This window comes from Sminthopsis crassicaudata, chromosome 2 (assembly GCF_048593235.1).
Source record: "Sminthopsis crassicaudata isolate SCR6 chromosome 2, ASM4859323v1, whole genome shotgun sequence".
NCBI lineage: Eukaryota > Metazoa > Chordata > Mammalia > Dasyuromorphia > Dasyuridae > Sminthopsis > Sminthopsis crassicaudata.
This window is the reverse complement of record NC_133618.1, coordinates 370,077,837-370,090,836: the sequence shown is the minus strand read 5'-3', so window position 1 is coordinate 370,090,836 and position 13,000 is coordinate 370,077,837. Positions and strand designations below refer to the sequence as shown.

General features: G+C 37.3%; 1 protein-coding gene across 28 annotated transcripts in view; it reads left to right on the top strand.

Annotated features, from left to right (window-relative positions):
- The first annotated feature begins 1,003 nt into the window (after positions 1-1,003).
- The window catches only part of LOC141556660 (kinesin light chain 1), a 65,130-nt gene continuing 53,133 nt past the window's right edge, over positions 1,004-13,000 (top strand). For 23 of the 28 annotated variants that reach the window (XM_074291141.1, XM_074291156.1, XM_074291146.1 and 20 more), the window contains exon 1: positions 1,004-1,465. The gene's annotated coding sequence lies outside the window, so the exon portion shown is untranslated. The remainder of the gene's footprint in view (positions 1,466-13,000) is intronic. The other 5 variants (XM_074291147.1, XM_074291145.1, XM_074291140.1 and 2 more) reach the window with 1 other exon arrangement.

The following is a 13,000-nucleotide window of genomic DNA, read 5'->3' as shown; positions in this document are numbered from 1 at the left end:
TTTGTATTGGAAACGGTCCTCGCCTCAACAGCATTTCGTTCGGGAGATGACCAGAGACAATTACGATTCCCAGCTGTCACATAAGTGCATTAAAGCTATAACCCAAAGTGCTGTAGATAGTATCTGCAGGCAAGGACGAGGGTTCCCAAACAGGGAAGACTCCGGGAGGAGGCGGCGTAAATTGACTTTTAAAGAATGGATAAAAATTCTACGAGTAAAACAGAAGAGGGAAGACATTCTCGGTGGAGGGAATTGCCACCGCAGGAATGGGGGGGGGGGTTGGAAATCTAGGTGTTTTACCAGACTAGTATTCCCATTAAGCGACTGGGAAAGTATAAGGGTGGAGAGGTGTTTGGAATACTGCTTTTTGGGTTGTGTTCTACAATGGAAGAACACTGGGGACTCCTCGAGTTCATCCTTTTCAGTTTACGGGTCAGGAAACGGTGAATGTATCTTGGCCGAGATCACCTGGTAGTAGAGACGGAATTCGAACTCGGACCTCTAACTCTGTTTTCATTGCACCCAGTTACTTCACGAAAAGCGGACCACGAAGGAACACCTCCCAGCCCAGCGCTCAGGGGCACCTTCCGGGACCACGCCAGGTAAAGGGAAACGTGGACTCGGGAGTCACAAAACTCGGGTTCGAATGTTGTCTCACTAACTCGCTGGAATTCTTTTCCTCGTCTAGGCATCTTCCTTCCCATCTGAAGTCAACTAAAGGCCAACTTTGTGCGTTTCCAAGGCCGCCCCTTGATGGTGAGATAGTCTATCAGCTAGTGGCCGCTGCCTCCAGCTCTCAGTCTAGGGGATTTAAGGGACTGTCCCCAGTATCTCCACTCCTCTACCCACCCGGGGTCAATCACGCTCAGCAGAGATGGAGTTGAGCTCCGCAAAGGCGTCTGCGCGCAGGAGCAGAGACTGACAAAATGACATCATCGGGTAGGGCTAGGCGGGGCGGGGACGCTGTCGCGGAGCATTATGGGTCCAGAGGGAGGAGAAGGGAGCGAGGGGAGGGGTATCGACGCCATTTTCGGCGGCTGACTGGGGAGCCGGGGACGCCGATCTCGGAGATTCGGGACGGGCCGGGCTACTTGCAGCTCGGGACCCCTTTGTCCGAGCCAGGTCAGGCAGGGGGATCCAACGGAAGCCGGGAGCACCGGGGACGAGGGGGCCCCGGGCGAGGATGCGTCGGGGCGGCGGCGGCTGCGGCTGCAGCAGCCTAACCTGCCTCCCTCGCTAGTGACTGACTGACAGACTGACGCCTCGACAGCCCTCCCAGGGTCCTCCAGGGGCTTGACGGCAGCTCCGAGCTCGGGAACTGGCGGCCCCTCCGGCCGGTCCTTTGTTTCCAGGCCTTCCATCCTTCGCCCCCGTGCCCGGCGCATCTAGGCGGCGGCCGGGGCGGCGTTAGCCCCCTCCCTCCTTGTCAGCCCGCGGGGAGCGCGGTCACCGCAGGAGCAGGACGGTGAGTGGCGGTGGCGGGCGGGGGGCTGCGGGCGCTGAGCCCGGGGCCCGCCTGAGGGGAGCACAGCGGGGCTGACTTCCCCTTCCCCTTCCTCCTCCTCCTCGTTAAGGGCTCCTCTTCTTACAAAACTTTGAAGGGTGACAAAGCCTTTTTCCTCCCCGCGGGCCGTAAGACCTAGGTAGAGCCCCGCTTATCTCCTCATCTCCATCCCTGCCGGGGACCGGCTGTACTTGGACTATGTACTCCGCATTCCCCGGGGAAAGCTGCGGATGGGGTGGGGCGGGGGCTAGGCGTGGCGCCGCAGAGGAGGTGGACGGCTCTCCCGGGCTAGGGGGCTTGTGGGGTGACAACTGTCCAGGGTCCCCTTCATGAGGTGTTTCTCGTTTGCTTAGGTCGCAAAAAATGAGATGGGTGGGGGCAGAGCGTCAGCGGCCACCCCGATCCCCTGGAGTGGGAGGGACGGGGGGCTTGAACACCGGGCCGCCCTGGGAGAGGGAAGAAGGGAGACCCGGCTGCCAGCTTCGGTTCTGCTTTGTCCGAGTTCTGGCCTCTTCCTTCCGGGTTCCTCCTCGCTGCGGTTCCGGTCCCCCCTCCCCTTCAGACCCGCAGACACCGCCCAGGGAGGAGACCCTGGACCTAGGCCCTGGGATGAGACATTTTATCAGCATTCCTGGAAGAAGGAATGTCAACTTCCTTTCATTGGAGAAAAAACCGGGGAAGGGATGTGTGTAATTTCATTTTCTCCTTTTAACTGATGAAGCATAATCGACCAGGCTTCTTGGCTCTTCTATTTGTGTAGCCCATTTCCCATCAGAATGGGAACCTTCTCTCCTAAACTGAACTTTGTCTCGAATTTAGAGTACCCTTTTCAGTTATAAAATCTTGTAATAAAAGAAAACCCAACACATTAGCATAGTACTATTAATATATTACAGATTAAATTGTAAATAGTTTGTAAAAATTTCTAGTAGTTTTAGGTATTGGTACTATTGAGTCATTTTTTACTGTCTCATGAGATTGAATTAAGTATTTTCATGAGAATGTTTTGCAAAGATACATTTTGGGATAAATCATGAACATTTTTTTTACAGTTTTTCATACTTGCTCTATAAAATAGACCATATTAATTACTTCATTCCTTGTTCTAGTTAATTGTGAATTACATTTCTTGATCTTTTTTCTATAGGTGTAGGAATTATTTCCTTTTCATGGACATTTCACTGGAGGTTACTGAAATGTCGATTTAGGAAATATGAAATGGCATGTTTACTAACCATAGTATTTACAGATTGTTCAGTATTTAAAATATAGTGGGAAGTTTGCTTCATTGTAAAATTTATTAAATATCTTTAATAGAAAAGTGATTGTGTTAATGTGTTGCAGATTGCAGTATTCTGCTTTGTAGGGTAGGTAATATAAAAACCAATTTCTCAAAGTCACTAAAGAATGCAACATCATTTCTGCATCATGTTGCAGTTGAAGTTTGGCAGCCTTGCTGTGTTACTTAGTGGTATCAAAGAACTTGATTATTGAACCCCAGATTGCTTATAGGATCATCTTAGGCTTATCAAGATTCTCTTTGGAGATTTTCTTTATAAAAAATTGTTTTCATTAAAAAAGTGTAGAGACTAGTTTTGAACTAGTTATAGGGATAGTTCTAACTTTAAGCATGGTTTTTAGGAGTTACATATCTATCTTTTGTGTAAACTAATATTTTATGAAACAAATATCTTTATAATACTAACCCTATTTTTAAAATTAACAATAGCTTTTTATTTTTTCAAAATACAAGCAAAGATAGTTTTCAACACTCACCCTTGCAAAACCTTGTTCCACGTTTTTCTTCCTTCCTCCCTCTCCCTTCCCCTAGACAGCAAGTTATACAATATAGGTTAAACACATCCAGTTCTTCTAAACATTTCCATATTTATCATGCTGCACAAGAAAAATCAGATCAAAAAGGAGAAAGAAAATGGTTAAGAAAAAAACAACAATAGAAAAGGTGAAAATACTATGCTGTGATCCATATTTGGTCCCCATAGTCATCTCTCTTGGTGAAGATGTCTCTCTCCATCACAAGCCTATTGGAATTGGCCTAAATCACCTCAGTGTTGAAAAGAGTCAAGTCCATCAGTTGATCATCACATAGTCTTGTTGCTGGTTACAATATTCTCTTGGTTCTACTCACTTCACTTGACATCAGTTCATGCAAGTCTCCCCAGGCCTTTCTGAAACCAGCCTGTTGAATTGTTTCTTAATAGAACAATAATGTTCCATTACATTTATATACCATAGCTTATTCAGCCATTTCTCAATTGATGGGCATCCACTCAGTTTCCAATTTCTTGCCACCACAAAAAGGGTTGCTACAAACATTTTTGCTCACGTGGATATTTTTTTCCTATTTTATGATTTTATTTTATGACACTGCTGGATCAAAGGATATGCACAGTTTGATAGCATTTTGAGCATGGTCCCAAATTGCTCTCAAGAATGGGTTGGATTAGTTTTCAACTCCATTAACAATGTATTAGGTCCCCATTTAACCACATTCCCTCCAGCATTTATCATTATCTTTTCTTGTCATTTTAGCCAATCTGAGAAATATAAACTGGTACATCAGAGTTGTCTTAATTTGCATTTCTCTAATCATTAGTGATTTAGAGCATTTTTCATATCACTAAAATATATATAATGTCTATTTTGGAAAATATTAAATATACATTTAAATGCAATCTCCTGAGAATATTGAATATGAGGCATGAGGCATTAGCCCCTCTACTGAGACCTGTAAATTTAAAAAATATTATTTATTGGCAATTTTAAAGTGTCCATTTTGAATGACAATAATATGGTCTTTTCAACATATCTGAAATTAACCACCTCTGGGTGGGATAATTAAATGCCATCTGCTATTCCCACTCTAAAACTTTAGGATTGGTATAGTAGTTCTATTGGCTCTGTAGCCTTCTAGTTATTGTGTTCTTGGATTTTCAAAGGGAACAATGAATTAAAAGGTGAATTTTCACTGGTTAGCTTTAGTTTCAGCACAAATTGAAGCAAATGAATGCATATAGTTTGGATTAAAGCTCAATTTAGGGTGCTTAGAATATTATCTAGAAGACTAATTTTTAAAGTATGGTCTTCCCCAGGGTCTCCCAGAGATAACGATTATTTTCATGTTTTCAATATGGTAATATTGATAGATGTAACCCACATAAACAAAAGCTCTTTGGGAAGTATCTTTGGGGATACTTGTTAAGAGTATAAAAAAACCCTAAGACCAAAAAATTTGAGAACAGCTGGTCTAGAGAATTACAGTAGTTATCGAAAGTAGTTGTTTATTATGTACTTATCTGCAAGTGCTGGGGAAATAAAAATTAAAAAAAAAAAAAAACCAACTTGATGGGCAGAAGACCCAACATATATAGTGATAAGCATAATATGATATGGACAAAAGAGATGAAACAGTTTTTTTCTTCATTTGAACTATTCCAGTAATTGACTTTAATTAGCTCCTTTGTCTTCCATTCTGTCTTCTATCCTTGTATCCTTACACAGAATGACTTTGGAGAGCATCATAATCTGGTTTTATGTTTGTGATCACCTACTTAGGACTTTTGTTAGATTATCTCATCATTTCATCACAATGCCATGTTTTTAGGATCCCTTCTGTCCTCTGTGCCTTTACTCATAGTGTAATCTTTTTCAGAATGCTTGTTTTTCTTATAGAGAGATATCCAACTTTTCCCTTTCAGATCAAGGCCCATCTTCTCCATTGTAGAAGCTTTCACTGATGATAGCCCTCTTTCTGTCAGCACTAATAATAGGTCATATTAAAAATTAGAATTTGATAATGGCTGTCTTGAATTGTTTGCTATTATATATAGTTTTGTTTGTCTAGCTAGATTGTAAGTTCTCTTAGGAAAGGAACTATATTTTATATTTCTTTTTTAATTCTCATCTAGCTTCAAGCACTTATTAATTGATGATCTAACTTTATGGTGGTTGTGTTTACTGCTTACATTTTAAAATTTTAACTTTCATTCTTGTCAAGTCCAATAGTAATTTTAGAGAAATTGTACATTTTAAGCAAGTAGAAAAATATTTAAAATGGAAATATTGATAGTGGTTAAATGGAGGGTTTTCCCCTCCAAATTTTTTGGTTGATTAAAAAATGAATTTTATGTTTAAAAAAAGAAGAGAATTTGTAATAAAGCTATTTTGGTGTGGTGTTTTCAGCATTTTGTTTCCTTTGAAAAGTAAAAATTATTCATAATACCTTTTTTTAGTCTAGATAGTAGGTGACAACTCCTTAATTAAAAACTATTCATCTTTAATAGAAAACATTGACCTTTAAAAAGTCTATAATAGCTTCACTTATCTTTCTTTGTTAGGAAAGGAAATTATGCTATTGATGAATATTTAAGCTTATCACATTAGTTTGCTGTCCTTTTTCATGTTGAAAATGTTTCTGCAGGGAAACTAAGATTTGACATTTGAATTGTTCTGTCTCAGATTTTCTCATGTGTATTTTTTTTTTAATCCCCCAAGTCTTTTAAAAATGAATTACTTGAGTTTGCTGTAGTTAACTCTTATTTTGCAGATAAAGAAATGTAGTCAGAGCACATTGCCCTAGGAGGTTCACTTAGTTGAGCAAACATTAGAAAAGGTAATTACTGCTTAGCCAATGAAAAGCCATTCTTTACTCATTCACTGCATGTAGTAATTAGCTGTTTTTACCAATGAAAATTAGGTTTATCTTAGAAGTTAAAGGTTTCCTCCGTGACTTTTGTGCTTAATAGAAATTGTTCCAAAGAACAAAGCTAGATTATTACTTTCATTTTAGAAGTCTTAAAGTAAGTTGATACTATTAGAATTAAAAGCAACCTGTGGAATTAGCACTTTGAATTGCATAGAAAATAGACATTAAGAAAAAGAAGTTACATTTGTCTTTTTGAGCAAATATCAGGGAAAAAAGAAAACAACTATTTTAGAGCTATTATTTGTAAATGACCTAATTTTTCCAACCATCAGAGCACACATAAAATGAAATGATTGAGAGAAAATGCATTTCTTCTTTATGCTGTTTGGTTATAACATTTTTACTTTTATGTATATATACACACACACACATATATTCACATGCTTTATAATGTAAAATAAGTGATTTTTTTTGCATAGTTGTTTACCTATTGTCTAACAGACTTTGTTGTATAGATTTTTTTGTGTTTTCTAAATTTGTATAAGAAACTGGTAATTGAAAATAGAAAGATTATTGTAACTTTAATTTTGAAGATTATTGCTAATTTTGAGCCTTTTGAATAATCAAGCAAAATATAAAAACAATGTAAATATGTTACATTCAGCTCTTAACTGAATATTTTTTAAAAAATCATTAGAAACTGGGAAAAAAAGGGAACAACGATATATTTTACTGGAAAAGAGGGACTTTTTTTTTTTTTTTTTTTTTTTTTTTTTTTTAGCCTGTGCCCTTTTTTTAAAACCAGAGGGAAGGATCTGCTATTAGTTAAACTTCGGTTGGTTGATTTGATCTTAGTTTATTCACTGTATTATTTCACTCATGCATTTTTATTTTAAGTATTTTTAATCCATAATTGTAGAATGAAAAATAGAGTAGGGTTTTTTTGGGGGGAAGGGGAGAGGAAAAAAAGGAAAAGAGAGGGGTAAATGCCCTGAAATGAGCACTATTCAATAACATAAGGAAGCTGAATACAAATTATTTTATGATGACTAGACATGGAACAGAAAATAGTCCATTTCTATTTTCCTGAACATCTTTCTCCCTTTCATTCTCAGTTAGCCCCCTAGGTGTGAAGAACAACAGATTGATCATATGGGCTACAATGGCTGGGTTAAGGGTTGTCAAAGTTTTTATGCTGTACTTCAGACTCCTGCTGTCTTATTTGGCACATGTTCCTTTGTGTAGGCCACCTCTTTTTTTTCCTAGTGTATTTTTTTATGGAGTAATGTTGCATTGACGTACCACTATTATTTTCTAATTGATGGATATCTACTTTGTTTCCAATTGCTATAAGCATTTTGGGGATGTTGGGTACTTTCTTACCAATGATTTCCTTATATTGGAATGTCTGGGTTAAAGGGTATGGACATATACATAATTTGGTTTATTTCCCAAATAATGATATAATCCAAGTTGTAAGGAACTTAGCTTTTCTTGAAGATCCCTAATTAGAGGGAGCCTATTATATCATGAGGCAGCACATTCTGTTTTTGCATAACTAATTTTAGGATTTTCCCCCTATATCAATCCTAAATCTGGTTCTACAACTTCTACCTCTTGTTCCTCTGTACACCTGGTACTGAGCAGATACCTCCCAAATCATGCATCTCTTTTTTCCTATTCCCCCCTCTCTTCTTTGGGCTAGCAATCCTAGGTAGCAAACACACACACACACACACACACACACACACACACACACACACACACACACACACACACACTATAAATTACTTCTTGAAGAAAAAGGTGCCTTAATTCTGTTTTAATCAAAAGTGTTTTAGTAAAAAAATCCTATTTCAGATGCTTTGCCAAATGCTATACTAAAATTGGTTACAAGAGATTTTTAATCAGATAAATAGACTTTGAATTTTTTGCATACAAAAGTCAGTTGCACCTGTGAGATGACATGACCAAGAATTTTGATATTAAAAGAAATGCAGAACACTAAGTTCAAAGTACTGAAATATCCAATAGTGGAAATAAAGTGAACCATGAAAACCTTTGATTGAAGACAACATAGGACTAGTCTAAAAGTTACAAGAAAAATTAAGCAAATTTTACAAATAGATGCCAAAGCCAGAGAACTTATGGATTTAATAAATAGTAATATAATATCAAAAGCTTCAAAATTTTTTTTAAAAAAATCAATATGAAGTAACTTTTCATCCTTCAAGATGACTGACAACAATATGAAAGCCAATAATTATGGTAAAGCAATAAAAGCCATGTCCAAGGTATAAAGTGAATGGCTTCACCGTAGCTGTTAGATTTCAAAATGGAAGTATTTTTTTTTGAATATTGAAAATATAATCCAAAATTGAGTTACTTCACAGAAACAGAAAATATCTACAATGAGCTACTTTTATTCTTTTAACCTAATTTTTTTCATATTAATATATGAATTATATGCTTAAAAAAAGGAGAAATTTCTAGAATTTGGCTTCAGTAGATAGATATTTAAAATAAATTTCCCATTTTCAGGGTAGGATAAAGTGCAGTATGGCATTTCAGACCTCTACCACAATCCTGTTTCTTTGGGTTTTTAAGTATTGTTCATTTAGACCTGAAATTTAAATAGTATAGTCTACAAATTTGAAATAGATGGACTTGGTCACCTAACCAACAAAATGGAGGACTAGAAAGCCCCTCCAAATCTCTTGACCTCTTGAACCTCTCAAAAATAGTAATTATACACAAGAGGCAATTGCAGCTCTTTGTGGTCTAAGACACCAAGAATTACAAGAGTCTTAAAAATAGAGAATTAGAGAATATTAATCTCTTATCCCTAGAATTTATTTACTCCATACTCCTTCCTAATTAGGCAGTAGGGCTACTTAGACCTTAGAGGTTTGCAGAATAATTCAACTATAATTCTGTAACATTCAACCTTACCACAGAAACCCATATTCTAAAGACAGGAATTTGCCAAGCCTAGGTAAAACAGCTTGCTAAGTAGTTGTTAGTGCTGCAAAAGAATCAAAGCCAGAGAAAGGAACAGGGAAAGAGGACAGGAAATGTGTATGGCTGATTAGCATCCACTAAATCTGAAAGCCTAGCATCCAGCTGGGTCCATTTCTGTTCTTCAGAGGTTACAGAGCAGATAAAAACTATTGAACTACAAAGTTGCTCAAGATAGGAGGAGACTGAAGCTCTGACATCCAGGACCCAGAGAAACCACTATCAAAGAGAAAGAGAGTAAGAAGGTAAGCAATAGGAGAAAATGGAGAAGAATGGCCCAGTTGACAAATATAACTTAACTTACAGATTAATAAATTATCAGTCTCCAGCTGGGGAGCTAAAAGTACCAAGAAAAGGAACTTTCTAAGACCTCAATATAGAAAGGATTTGACATTTATACCATAAACAAAAAATGGGCTAAGAAACACATATTTTTAAAAACAGAAATAGGTATTTTTTTCTTGAAAAGCTTAGGTAAGATATCTACTTCTGTTTTTAAAAATTATTTAAAAATCAGTGCTTCTGTTCTTGTTATAAACTAGATTGCTGAGTGTTCTTAGCCCATTTTTTGTTTATGGTATAAATGTCAAATCCTTTCTGTACTGAGCTCTTAGAAAGTTATTTTTCTTGGTACTTTTAGCTCCCCAGGTAGAGATTAATAATTGATTGATTAATAACCAAAAGTTAAAATAAGAAGTTATTTTTGCCAGTTGGGCCACAGTCTTCATCGGGCCCTTCCAGTTCCCTTTGGAGATTCATTTGCCTCCTGGCCATCATCTTAGTCCTGTCATCTTCCCAGTACCTGTGAGGATCAGCTTGCCTCTTAGTTACCTTCTTTATCCCAGAGAGTCTTTCCAACTCTTTTCCATTCAGGCCTCAGCATTTGTCCCAGGGTCTTATTGTAGTACCTTACACTAGCTGTTCCCAGGTACCCTGCTTTGGCTTTATCACAGGGTCTTCTCCAGCACTTCAAATGGCAATCTCCTAGAACATGTGTTGCCAAGTCCCAACCCTAGATTACTCTTACCTTTTTTGCTCTTATTCATGTAAATGGAGGGAGAGAATCATGGAACTGACCTGATTGGGTACATCATAAATTTATATAATTGGGTCCTTCCTTCATCTTTTACACCTTCCTAATTAATTTGCTAATCTTTTCTTCACAGTAACTATTTCAGTCCTTTCTCTAGCCTCTCATACCCCTTCTATCTATCCTCTCATCTGAGGACCTCATCACATTCTCCTCTTCTCCCCTTTTTCCTCCTTCACGTCCTTAATAAACTCTGGAAGTTCCCTATTACCTTCAAGAACAAATTTAAAATCCTCTGTTTGGCATTTAAATTCTTTCACAACCTGGCCCTTTTCTACATTTCTAGTCTTATATTTTATTCCCTCTACTAGTTTTGTGATCTTCCCATTCCTCATACAGAACTCTATGCATTTATACTGACTATCCGCCATATCTAACATGCTAGGTTTCATCAGTTGTTGCCTCTTGGTTTTCCTTGCTTTCTTTAAGACTCAACTCAAGTCCTGTTGCCTTTCTTGGTCCCACCTTTATTAGTATCTTTTCCTTACAGATTACAGCAAGCAATTTGATATGTTATACATTTATAATCATTTAAAACATTTCTATATTTATTATTTTAAATTCTTTTCTTGTCAAGCCCCTATTGCTCTCCTATTTCCCCCTGAATGAGCAAGTATACTTCCTGTTTTTACTAAGTCATAGAAGTCATCAGCAGTGCAATTGTTATTTCTTCTCTATACCTTATAATCATAGAGGAATATCAATTTGTTTGAAGAAAGATGTCCAACAGGGCTGAGCTAGGCCTGTTGCCTAGAAAAACTTAAATCTAGTCATGGCTGGTGTCTTTAAGAATTGCTTGAATGGGGGCAGCTAGGTGGTGCAGTGGATAGAGCAATAGCTCTGAAGTCAGGAGGACCCGAGTTAAAATATGACACAAATGCTTAACACGTCTTGGCTGTGTGACCCTGGGCAAGTTGCTTAACTCCAATTGCCTCAGACCAAAAAACAAAAAAAAAAAAAAAAAAAAAAATTTCTTGAGTGAGATTAGCATTTTAAGTTAATTTTCCATTTATGGGTTATTTCACACAAGTTCTCTTGTGTGAAGAATACTGCTAGAGGGAGGGGACATACATAATTTAGATGACAAATTTACTGTCCTCATGACCATTATACCCTAATATGGAGATAAGACAACTATATATCATGTATTGGTGTATTTAACAGTTAAATGTGCTAGAGCTAAGGAGAAAATTGATTTAGCTTGAGAAGAAGAGATGTTTGCAGAGTTTAGGGCATAGGAATAGATAAGTCATACTCTGGTATCTTGTTATGAGTTTTTGAGCTGTGTCATAGAAAGTTCTGACAAGTTTTACCAAATTCTTTTTAAATCCACATTGTAGTAGGTCTAAGGACCATTGTTCTTAAGTACTGAAAAGATGTATTACTGGGGGTATCCACCTAGCTCCCCTATATCCTATTAACATTTAGTTAACATTAACGAAGCAAGTATGGAGGGCATTGTAATCTGTATTGGTGTAGAGAACTAACCACAATAGTCACATAACCTGCCAGGATTAAAGTTTTGAGGTGACTTGGTATATCCAATATGGAAGTAGAATGGAAATTTGGGAGTGTTTAACATGAAAGGGGGTTCATTGGACATTAAAAGAAAATTACTTCACTTAAAACAGTAAAGGTGGTGACAAAATGAATAAAACATTAAGAAATGAGACTTGGAAATATTAAAACCTTATGTTTGAGTTAAGATGAACTAGCAAAGAAGAAAAAAGGAATGGTTACAGAGGTAGAAAAACTATAAGGGAAGCCAAAGGAAGAGTAATATTAGTGTCAAATGATTCTAAGAAGACAATGGGTCTCAAGGTTGAAGCAGAAAGTGCGATGATTTTGGAATCAAAATACCTGGCTGTAATCTTCAGTTTCCTCATCTGTAAAACTATCAGTGCTTCCCCTAGATCAGTAGTTCTCCAAGTATAGTTTAAAGACTGCTAGGAATCCCGGAAATTCTTTCCAGGAATCCACAAAGTCAAGACCTTAATGATACTAAGATTTAATTTCTCATACGATAAATATCAAAAGGATATGATAAATATAAACTAGGACCCAAAATTTTGAGAATCACTAGACTAAATGATGATTAAGGTATTTTGTAAATCTCATAATTAATAAGGGCAGAGGACAAAGAACAGAATATAATGTACTTCATAGATTGGAGATACATGGGTCAGTTTTGGTTTTTTTTATTATAGGGATGTAGAAGGATGAGAATAATCAAATTATTTTTTAAAATTTGAATTATTGTAAAATATTTGTGTTAGTTTTTTTGTTTTCCTTTAAGATATTTCACTTTTTTTTTTAATCTTTGATGAATTGGATAGTTGTTTAGCTTGCTAGCAGCAATTCTACACTAGAATGTTTAGTCCTTGCCAGAGTTAGTTAATTATTTAGGTAGATAGATAGATAGTTGAAATATAATTACACTAGAAAAATAGAGGCCTGGAAGCACCCCACATTTTGTAATTTGCTTTTTAGCAATTCAGCAAACATAGATTCTTTGTCTTTTTCTTTGTACCATACTCAATTGTAAACTCTATATCCCTCACACTTCATTAGAATGCCAACTCCTTGGTTTGGGAAACAATAAGTAGGCCAATGTTCTAAGATAGAATGTTTAATGGTAGACAGTGTGCAAAAAGCCTGGAAAGGTAGGCTGTTGCTAGATTGTGGGAGGGTTTTTAACATCAAACTGAGTGACAAATTAGAG